This window comes from Oncorhynchus gorbuscha, linkage group LG16 (assembly GCF_021184085.1).
Source record: "Oncorhynchus gorbuscha isolate QuinsamMale2020 ecotype Even-year linkage group LG16, OgorEven_v1.0, whole genome shotgun sequence".
In the NCBI taxonomy this organism is placed as follows: Eukaryota; Metazoa; Chordata; class Actinopteri; order Salmoniformes; family Salmonidae; genus Oncorhynchus; species Oncorhynchus gorbuscha.
In genome coordinates, this window is record NC_060188.1 from 8,567,728 (window position 1) to 8,579,364 (window position 11,637).

An 11,637-nucleotide genomic window follows, 5' to 3' on the forward strand; every position below is an offset into this window, starting at 1 on the left:
GCTGCATAAGAGTTGGTACAGTTGGCATCGGGACCACACACGGTTTTGTTCAGACACTCATCAATGTCTGTAGGGTTCAAACCACAGATACAACTGATGAGAACAAGTTATGGTCTAGGTTATGTCCCAAATGGCACCCTATTCACTATATATATACACCCTGTATACATATACACCCTAAATACACATTCACTATATACATACACCCTGTATACATATACACCCTAAATACACATTCACTATATACATACACCCTGTATACATATGCACCCTAAATACACATTCACTATATACATACACCCTGTATACATATACACCTAAATACACATTCACTATATATATACACCCTGTATACATATACACCCTAAATACACATTCACTATATACATACACCCTGTATACATATACGCCCTATACACATATTCACTATATACATACACCCTGTATACATATACACCCTAAATACACATTCACTATATATATACACCCTGTATACATATACACCCTAAATACACATTCACTATATACATACACCCTGTATACATATACGCCCTATACACATATTCACTATATACATACACCCTGTATACATATACACCCTAAATACACATTCACTATATACATACACCCTGTATACATATACACCCTAAATACACATTCACTATATACATACACCCTGTATACATATACACCCTATACACATATTCACTATATACATACACCCTGTATACATATACACCCTAAATACACATTCACTATATACATACACCCCATATACACATTCACTATATACATAGGGAATAGGGTGCCATTTGGGATGTAAACCTAGTCAGTGCCCCATGATACAGTATGTTAACGACAACAGCAGTGAGACAACACAATACCTATACAGGGTTGGCCTTGCTGGGGTCTAGGACTGGGTTTGGGTGAGAAGCCTAGGAGACAGGTACAGTTGTGGGCTCCTGGTGTGTTGGTACAGACAGACTCCTGACCACAGATGGTTGAGTTGAAACACTCGTCAATATCTGTGGGGTTCAATAGTTGAATAGTTCAGACAGACAGACAAATGCTACCATGAGTTCTTCCATCTCTTTTTAGGAAGCACTGTAAATCAGTGTAAGTTAGATGTAATGATGCAATACACATGACTGTTGTTATCCATTCAATATGTTCATGTTTTACCGGTCCCTATCTAGATAAATGTTTTATATTGAAATATTTAAAAGGTTTAGTCAGATTTATCACAGAAAGCTCGTGTTAGTGCTGTTCAGAGACCTTGGCAGTCGAAGGGTCCGTCAGGCTTGTATCCATTGTAACAGGTGCAGGTGTAATTTCCTGGTGTGTTTGTACATTTACCAAAACCACCACAAACCTTCTCAATCTCCACACACTCATTCACATCTGGGGGGACATAGATTTAATATGCCAATATTTACAAAGTTCCACAAATCAAAGCACACAAAACTAGACAGCGTTCAGCAATTTTATTTTCTGTTAAAAAACATCTTGCAGCAGACAGCAGACAAATTCACACATATATATTCACAGGGTTAAAAACAGCAAAACATGCAAGTATGTCATTCATAGCAGCCCTGAAATTCAAACTCTGATCTCATGTTATTGATATGATTGGTGCAGTAGGTGTATGAGTGGTAAACATACCTGTGCAGGGGTTGCGGGTTGGGTTGAGTGCCAAGGCTGGGTCTGAGGGTACAAACCCCTCTAGACAGCTACAGTTGTAGACTCCTGGTGAATTAGTACAGTTGGAATGTGGACCGCAGAGATTAGCGGTCTCCTCACACTCATTGATATCTGTTGGGGAGGGTTAGGACAGAGTTAGAGGCCATCTTCTACATCAAGGGTGGAAAAATAATGTCCCGGTCTGCTAGTCAATTCAATGCAGCCCGCAGTGGATTGTTTTCTAAGAAATACTTGTTCTGTCCTTTAAATACATTTTGAATAACACATCTGCCATTTCTGAATCCTGATGTGGCTCTTGAGCCAAAAAGTGTGCCTACCCCTAGTCCTGTTCGACAGACAGACAGACAGACAGACAGACAGACAGACAGACAGACAGACAGACAGACAGACAGACAGACAGACACAGACAGACAGACAGACAGACAGACAGACAGACAGACAGACAGACAGACAGACAGACAGACAGACAGACAGACAGACAGACAGACAGACAGACAGACAGACAGACAGACAGACAGACAGACAGACAGACAGACAGACAGACAGACAGACAGAGACAGACTGATCAAACACGTAGGACTGTCTAAACTGATTTAACTGATAAAACCAGACAGCCCATTACATAGCTACTACGGCACTTCTACCTTGGCAACCGTAGGATTCGTTTGTGGGTAGATGTTTTGGAGGTATCTTGTATCCAGAGACACATTGACAGCCTCCATTTTTGGTTGTACTACACTCTGCAAGGGGACCGCAGGAGTCTGCCACACAGTTCCTATGGTCTGAACAGAGAGAACAGACACACAGTCTACTTTAACAGTCTACTATTTTAGGTTGGAACAATGGGACACAAGAGCAGGTTCACTTCAAGTCAGATATAATGTCTCTGTGACCTTAACAGATTGACTGCTTCAAAAACAAGTAGCTTTCTTTCTGATTTACTACTTTTTACTATACACCAATCCATCAATTAAACTTCAGATAAAGTACAATTTAACAGCTCAATATACTTAAGAGCTAAATAGACAATAAAATGTGTTTGGGAGGAGTACTGTACAAGTCAAATAAAAAGCAGGGATTTCTCAACTCGCTACTCACATGTCACATAACCCATGTAGTTGATTGGGTGGTTGTTCATCTGCCTGTACACATAGAATCCTCCAGAAGAGCAGTAGATCACTTGAATAGCTACATTGTAATTACAGCAGGAACCTGTGTTTCCACACGCGTTGCCCGTAGTTGGAGTCTCAGACTCAGACTGAGGATGTGTAAAGGTCAGATGGATGGGATAATATACCCCGCTGTAATAGAGTGGAGCACATTGTGGAATGACGGTGTCCCCTCCGATCCCGACGTAGCGCACCCATATGTTTGTTCGCTGTATGTCGGTATTGATGGGGTAGCCGGGGATAGAGGAAGAGCTGAAGACATAGTTACGTCGAGGCTCATCCAGAGCCGTGTAGCCATCACAGGAACCTGGGTGGAAGAAGAAGACAATAGAGCCCCAATGCCAGGGTTTAGCTATGGGACCACTGTTCCATCATCAGGAGAAACTGGACACATTGGCCTACGATGAGTTACTTCTCTACTGTGAAACCTCCTACCACATATCAGAACTCATAATCAAACTGATCACATAGAATACAAATAAGGACATGCAGGGGTTATTTAAAGAACTTCCCACAGAGCATAGACATCAATTCAACGTCTATTCCACATTGGTTAAATGTAATTTCATTGAAATGACGTGGGAACAATGTTGATTCAACCAGTCTGTGCCCAGTGGGTACTTACCATTAGGATAAGAGGAAGTCCCAATGATGAACAGAGAACCTGAAAGGAAGGAGAAGACAAAGTCAAGGGCAGGCAGTAAATGGTGATCATTTGGGCTAAAATACTGAAATATCAGTTCACTCACCCAGGAGTAGAGACAGAGAACAGTAGCTCATCCTGACAGATCCCTCTTCCAGGGCTGAATACATTGAATACCTTCACCCAGTCTAACCCATACGTGCATCCCAAGAGAAACATCTCAATTTGCACACCATCCAAAACTCTGTTATCAGAAGGTTTGAGACTTATGCAAATGATCTATTTTAGGTTTGGATACAAACCTCCATCTTAACAAAACAAAGTGAGGGAGACGATGGCTGAGGTAAGAAGCTAGTCTTTCACTGATGGCATGGATGGGGAAGAGGTGGATGTCATCCATTTTGAGGCCTGCTCTGTGGTAAATGCTCATAACACAGCCTCAGACAATTACAATAGGCAACTCAAATTGGCTTTGCAATTCAGAAGCCTACTAAGGATTTTCTTGTAATCTCTGGAAATATCCAACCATCAAGACTAGGCCTATAGCCTAGAGATGTTATGCTTGTGGTGTGGCTTGACCACAGATCAGATCTGGTCGTTGTTAGCCTTCTGTAATTGAAATGCATCTTTAAAAATTATGACCTATCCCAGTAGCCCACTTGGCCCTTATAGCCGACATGGCAAAATATAACTACATATGAATGTTGGACAATCAACGAACAGGCCTATATGGTGAAGTGAGTGCTACAGGCTCCTCACACCACCAATATGCTCTCATTCACACAAGGGTTATTACAGATGGGATGGAGGCAACGATGAGTATAAACCTTAGATTAATCCCAGGGGCTGGTTTGAAGCCACTATGCAGCCATGTTTGTGCTCCTCCACCGTTGTAAAAAGGTTTTTGGAAGATATATATATTTTGAGAGCACTAATGTTACTGTCTCCACTACAACAACAAAATACATTTAATTACTGTAGAATTCCATTCATTCCTATGGAGGACACCTCTTTCTGATGAGTAGCTTCATAGCGTGATGGAGTGACACTGTGGATGGACGAGACAGAACAAAGACAGAAAGAAGAAGTAGAACCTAGAAATCAGTAAAATAGTGCGTCATTGCTCACTGTTTTGCCTGTGCTGTCAATTTGTCTTGTAAAGCTGGGCATGCTCTGTTGCATCTGATGATCTCTATGTAAATACAGCACGCCGACAAGACAAATGGAAAATAAAGAAACCAAGAACAAAAACACGTTTTTCAACTCCCTGTGTTCACGTGAATAAGATTTGAGAAGGTAAATCGCAGCTGTCTTTGTGCAAACCTGGTTTTATTTGTGAATGTATTTTCCACCATTATCTGCAGTCCTCTCTCAACATGCTTTCAGGGGTTCAGACCGGTTCATTTGAGTGATGAGGGAGGCCAAAGCAAAGATTCTATGTAAAGCCCACTTATGTCAATTCTCTGAGTCTTCATTTGTATACTAGTCTATAATGTTTTTGTTTATTTGCTTCTTGATATTTCTGTAATAGTATAGTATTCCCTTCCTTATTCTGAATTTCCAATAATTGCAAAAAAAACAATGTAGTTAGATGAGCATTTCCCAGTCCAGGGGCCTCATTTATCAAAGGTGCATGCACACAAAAAGACTCTAAACCTAAGGTGCATTCAGTTCACTTGAACGTTTGCTAAGTTGCGGAACGGTTTGTACTGAACAACACATTTACCCAAAACGTTCTTTCTTGTATGTTATTGAACAGGTTTTGAGGTACTTTTGCTCCCGTTTGGTGGGTGTGGCGAGGTGTGGCTTGAAACAAGGAGTGACCTATTTAAAGGGCATTGGGCATGCTGACTGCGTTCCCCAATCCACAACCCAACTCCACACAGTTTTTCAACTGGTCGTTTAGTACAGCACCGTGTCTGTTCAATTAAACATTCCAGAATGTAAAGACTTACTGAACGCAGCCCTTGTGTATGTATGCCAGTGTTCCTGCAAAAGTTGGTATTTATCAATTATGAACTCGACAGGAAAGTATAATTTTTTCCACAGTCCACATACTCTCAGATCATGCGTATGCACAACTTCTAGTGTATTGCAAGCAAATATTGTTATTTTGAGAGAAATGTTTAAAAAATGTATGCAGATGAATTATAATAATGGTAGTTTAATCTAAACATTATAGTGTAGGCCTAGTGATAAAACAGATGCATTTGCTGTTGGTAAGGAGATCGCAAGGCAGCATGTGGCTTATGTGCTTATTTTACTTGTATTATATACTCCTAAATCATAATCATATTGCAGGACGTCTCTCCTTTACTGACATGACTGACTTATTCCCACAACACAACAAATATTAGCCTACCATTTATCCATCACTCATTTAATAGCCAAACTTCCTTGAAAATAAATAGCTAGACAGGTAGCCTATTTAAAATATTTGACAGCTTAGGCTACAGTAGGCCAATTGCAGTGCAATTGGAGCACAACATCATAGCCTATTTAAATGTGGAGCCAATACCAAGGGAGGAGATAGAAACACAATAATCTATTGATAAACAAAATAATCCGGGCTGCTCAAATTAGTATGATATGTTACGTTTGGCATGGTATGTATTAATTTGTGGATGTCCATCATATGTTACTCATTACAATTCGTATGATATGTTACGAACTACAATTTGTATGATATGTTACGAACTACAATTTGTATGATATGTTACGAACTACAATTTGTATGATATGTTACTCATTACAATTCGTATGATATGTTACGAACTACAATTTGATTGATATGTTACGAACTACAATTCGTATGATATGTTACGAACTACAATTTGTATGATATGTTACGAACTACAATTTGTATGATATGTTACTCATTACAATTCGTATGATATTTTACGAACTACAATTTGATTGATATGTTACGAACTACAATTTGTATGATATGTTGCGAATTACAATTTGTTGTGGCTAATGATAGCTAGATGTTTAAATTTAGCTAGGCTATGGGTTAGGGGTTTAGGTTAGTGTTAAGGTTAGGATTAAGGTTAAGGGTTAGGTTAAAGGGTTAAGGTTAGGGGAAGGGGAAGGGTTAGCTAACATGCAAAGTAGTTGCAAAGTTGCTAAAAAGTAGTATGCAGTTGCAAAGTTGCTAATTAACTAAAATGCCAAATGGTGTTTGTGATGAGATTCGAACACGCACCTTTGTGTTGTTAGACAATCACGTTAATTCAAACACGCAACCTTTGGGTTGCTAGACAATCGCGTTATACACCCATCCATCCATCCACCCCAACCAACCACCCCCCCTTTAGTTTTGCCTTAAGTAACCTTCTGTCTTATGTAACCACACCACACCAAACGTAACATATTATATTCATTGAGTATCCCAGATGTTTTACTATGTTATGTCTAGTCTATGAGACCAGGTTGAACTATTGTACAACAATTTGTATTTTCCGTAGAGGTTTGCTGTAGCATTGTTCAAATAGACAATCAAACTTGCAAAATGTGCTGCCAGTGTTTGGCACTTTTTTGTTTTTTGTTAGAAAAGGTCACTGCAAAAGATAAACACATTACACCAACTACTTTAGATAAATGTCATCTAATTTGCCATTGCATTATCTTTTTGTCATGCAGGTGATAGAGGACCCAAAAGCGACTTAACAGAAACAGAGTTTATTCAAGTCCAAACAGGGAATAACAGAAATCCTCTAGTCTGTAGAGGAGAATAACAAGAGAAGCGGCCACAGACTGCAGGTCGCTTCGGGTAGGCGCAGGCCGTAGTAGACAGAGACACCTGCTCACACGCAGCATCTGATGAAGGCAAAAAACACGACAGGACAGGGCGAAACACAATCACAGCATGGTGAATACAAAACAAGGAACCGACGGGACAGGAACGGAACACAAAGGAATAAATAGGGACTCTAATCAGGGGAAAGGATCGGGAACAGGTGTGGGAAGACTAAATGATGATTAGGGGAATAGGAACAGCTGGGAGCAGGAACGGAACGATAGAGAGAAGAGAGAGCGAGAGAGTGAGAGAGGGAGGGGGAGAGAGAGGGATAGAAGGAGGGAAAGAACCTAATAAGACCAGCAGAGGGAAACGAATAGAATGGGGAGCACAGGGACAAGACAAGATAATAAATGACAAACATGACAGTACCCCCCCCACTCACCGAGCGCCTCCTGGCGCACTCGAGGAGGAATCCTGGCGGCAACGGAGGAAATCATCGATGAGTGAACGGTCCAGCACGTCCCGAGACGGAACCCAACTCCTCTCCTCAGGACCGTAACCCTCCCAATCCACTAAGTATTGGGGACCCCGTCCCCGAGAACGCATGTCCATGATCTTATGTACCTTGTAAATAGGTGCGCTCTCGACAAGGACGGGAGGGGGGAGGGAAGACGAACGGGGTGCGAAGAAAGGGCTTAACACAGGAGACATGGAAGACAGGATGGACGCGACGAAGATGTCGCGGAAGAAGCAGTCGCACAGCGACAGGATTGACGACCTGGGAGACACGGAACGGACCAATGAACCGCGGAGTCAACTTACGAGAAGCTGTCGTAAGAGGAAGGTTGCGAGTGGAAAGCCACACTCTCTGGCCGCAACAATACCTTGGACTCTTAATCCTGCGTTTATTGGCGGCTCTCACAGTCTTCCCCGCAGACAAAGGCAGACCGGTAATGAAGTCTAAGGCGATGTGAGACCATGGTCGAGAAGGAATGGGGAGCGGTCTGAGACGACCGGCAGGAGGAGAGTTACCCGACTTAGTCTGCGCGCAGTCCGAACAAGCAGCCACGAAACGGCGCGTGTCACGCTCCTGAGTCGGCCACCAAAAGCGCTGGCGAATAGACGCAAGAGTGCCTCGAACACCGGGATGACCAGCTAACTTGGCAGAGTGAGCCCACTGAAGAACAGCCAGACGAGTGGAAACAGGAACGAAAAGGAGGTTACTAGGACAAGCGCGCGGCGACGCAGTGTGCGTGAGTGCTTGCTTAACCTGTCTTTCAATTCCCCAGACTGTTAACCCGACAACACGCCCATAAGGAAGAATCCCCTCGGGATCAGTAGAAGCCACAGAAGAACTAAACAGACGGGATAAGGCATCAGGCTTGGTGTTCTTGCTACCCGGACGGTAAGAAATCACAAACTCGAAACGAGCGAAAAACAACGCCCAACGAGCTTGACGGGCATTAAGTCGTTTGGCAGAACGGATGTACTCAAGGTTCTTATGGTCTGTCCAAACGACAAAAGGAACGGTCGCCCCCTCCAACCACTGTCGCCATTCGCCTAGGGCTAAGCGGATGGCGAGCAGTTCACGGTTACCCACATCATAGTTGCGCTCAGATGGCGACAGGCGATGAGAAAAATAAGCGCAAGGATGAACCTTATCGTCAGACTGGAAGCGCTGGGATAGAATGGCTCCCACGCCTACCTCTGAAGCGTCAACCTCGACAATGAATTGTCTAGTGACGTCAGGAGTAACGAGGATAGGAGCGGACGTAAACGTTCTTTAAGAAGATCAAAAGCTCCCTGGGCGGAACCGGACCACTTAAAACACGTCTTGACAGAAGTAAGAGCTGTGAGAGGGGCAGCAACTTGACCGAAATTACGAATGAAACGTCGATAGAAATTAGCGAAACCTAAAAAGCGCTGCAACTCGACACGTGACCTTGGAACGGGCCAATCACTGACAGCTTGGACCTTAGCGGAATCCATCTGAATGCCTTCAGCGGAAATAACGGAACCGAGAAAAGTAACGGAGGAGACATGAAAAGAGCACTTCTCAGCCTTTACGTAGAGACAATTCTCTAAAAGGCGCTGTAGAACACGTCGAACGTGCTGAACATGAATCTCGAGTGACGGAGAAAAAATCAGGATATCGTCAAGATAGACAAAAACAAAAATGTTCAGCATGTCTCTCAGAACATCATTAACTAATGCCTGAAAAACAGCTGGCGCATTGGCGAGACCGAACGGCAGAACCCGGTACTCAAATTTGATACTGGGAAGATGACTACCATCTAAGGCAAACATGGGCGTAGGCTTGTCTAACGGTCTGAAAGGAATGTTATGTTTCCGAACCCATGCTTCGTCCATGAAACAACCCTCAGCCCCAGAGTCAATCAAGGCACTGCATGTAGCACCCGAACCGGTCCAGCGTAGATGGACCGACATAGTAGTACAAGATCTAGATGAAGAGACCTGAGTAGTAGCGCTCACCAGTAGCCCTCCGCTTACTGATGGGCTCTGGCCTCTTACTGGACATGAATTAACAAAATGTCCAGCAACTCCGCAATAGAGGCACAGGCGGTTGGTGATCCTCCGTTCCCTCTCCTTAGTCGAGATGCGAATCCCTCCCAGCTGCATGGGCTCAGTCTCATAGCCAGAGGAGGGAGATGGTTGCGATGCGGAGCAGGGAAACACCGTTGATGCGAGCTCTCTTCCACGAGCCCGGTGACGAAGATCTACCCGTCGTTCTATGCGGATGGCGAGAGCAATCAAAGAGTCCACATCTGAAGGAACCTCCCGGGAGAGAATCTCATCCTTAACCACTGCGTGAGTCCCTCCAGAAAACGAGCGAGCAGCGCCGGCTCGTTCCACTCACTAGAGGCAGCAAGAGTGCGAAAAACTCAATAGAATAATCCGTTATGGACCGTTCACCTTGGCATAAGGAAGCCAGGGCCCTAGAAGCCTCCCTACCAAAACTGAACGGTCAAAAACCCGAATCATCTCCTCTTTAGAGTTCTGGAACTTGTTAGAGCAATCAGCCCTTGCCTCCCAGATAGCTGTGCCCCATTCTCGAGCCCGGCCAGTAAGGAGTGAAATGACGTAAGCAACCCGAGCTCTCTCTAGAGTATGTGTTGGGTTGGAGAGAGAACACAATCTCACACTGCGTGAGAAAGGAGCGGCAGTCAGTGGGCTGCCCGGAGTAGCAAGGTGGGTTATTAACCCTAGGTTCTGGAGGCTCGGCAGGCCAGGAAGTAACAGGTGGCACGAGACGTAGACTCTGGAACTGTCCAGAGAGGTCGGAAACCTGAGCGGCCAGGTTCTCCACGGCATGGCGAGCAGCAGACAATTCCTGCTCGTGTCTGCCGAGCATAGCTCCTTGGATCTTGACGGCAGTGTAACGAGCGTCTGAAGTCGCTGGGTCCATTCCTTGGTCGGTTCCTTCTGTCATGCAGGTGATAGAGGACCCAAAAGCGACTTAACAGAAACAGAGTTTATTCAAGTCCAAACAGGGAATAACAGAAATCCTCTAGTCTGTAGAGGAGAATAACAAGAGAAGCGGCCACAGACTGCAGGTCGCTTCGGGTAGGCGCAGGCCGTAGTAGACAGAGACACCTGCTCACACGCAGCATCTGATGAAGGCAAAAAACACGACAGGACAGGCGAAACACAATCACAGCATGGTGAATACAAAACAAGGAACCGACGGGACAGGAACGGAACACAAAGGAATAAATAGGGACTCTAATCAGGGGAAAGGATCGGGAACAGGTGTGGGAAGACTAAATGATGATTAGGGGAATAGGAACAGCTGGGAGCAGGAACGGAACGATAGAGAGAAGAGAGAGCGAGAGAGTGAGAGAGGGAGGGGGAGAGAGAGGGATAGAAGGAGGGAAAGAACCTAATAAGACCAGCAGAGGGAAACGAATAGAATGGGGAGCACAGGGACAAGACAAGATAATAAATGACAAACATGACACTTTTAGAAACTTTCATAGCATCTTCAACATCTCCAAATCATACAGCAAATGAGGGTGTTTTTGTACCATAAAAGGTGAACGGAGTGCGTTTTCCAGGCAGGGTTGTAACATTTACATTTACATTTAAGTCATTTAGCAGACGCTCTTATCCAGAGCGACTTACAAATTGGACACTCCTTCACAAGTGCACAAATATAGTATGGCTGTAATTTATCAATGAAAATGTGTATATATTGCCCGATACAGTTTGTTAAATAAAAATAATTTGAGTCTTGACAAATTTGCAGCAAGGTAGAACCACAGCAGGTCTCTCAACAGTTGTCAACCAGATGTTTTCAATCATTAATCGTCACCAAGGATTTAAAGTAATTGTACAGTGAAAATCTCACTTTTAAAAGTCAA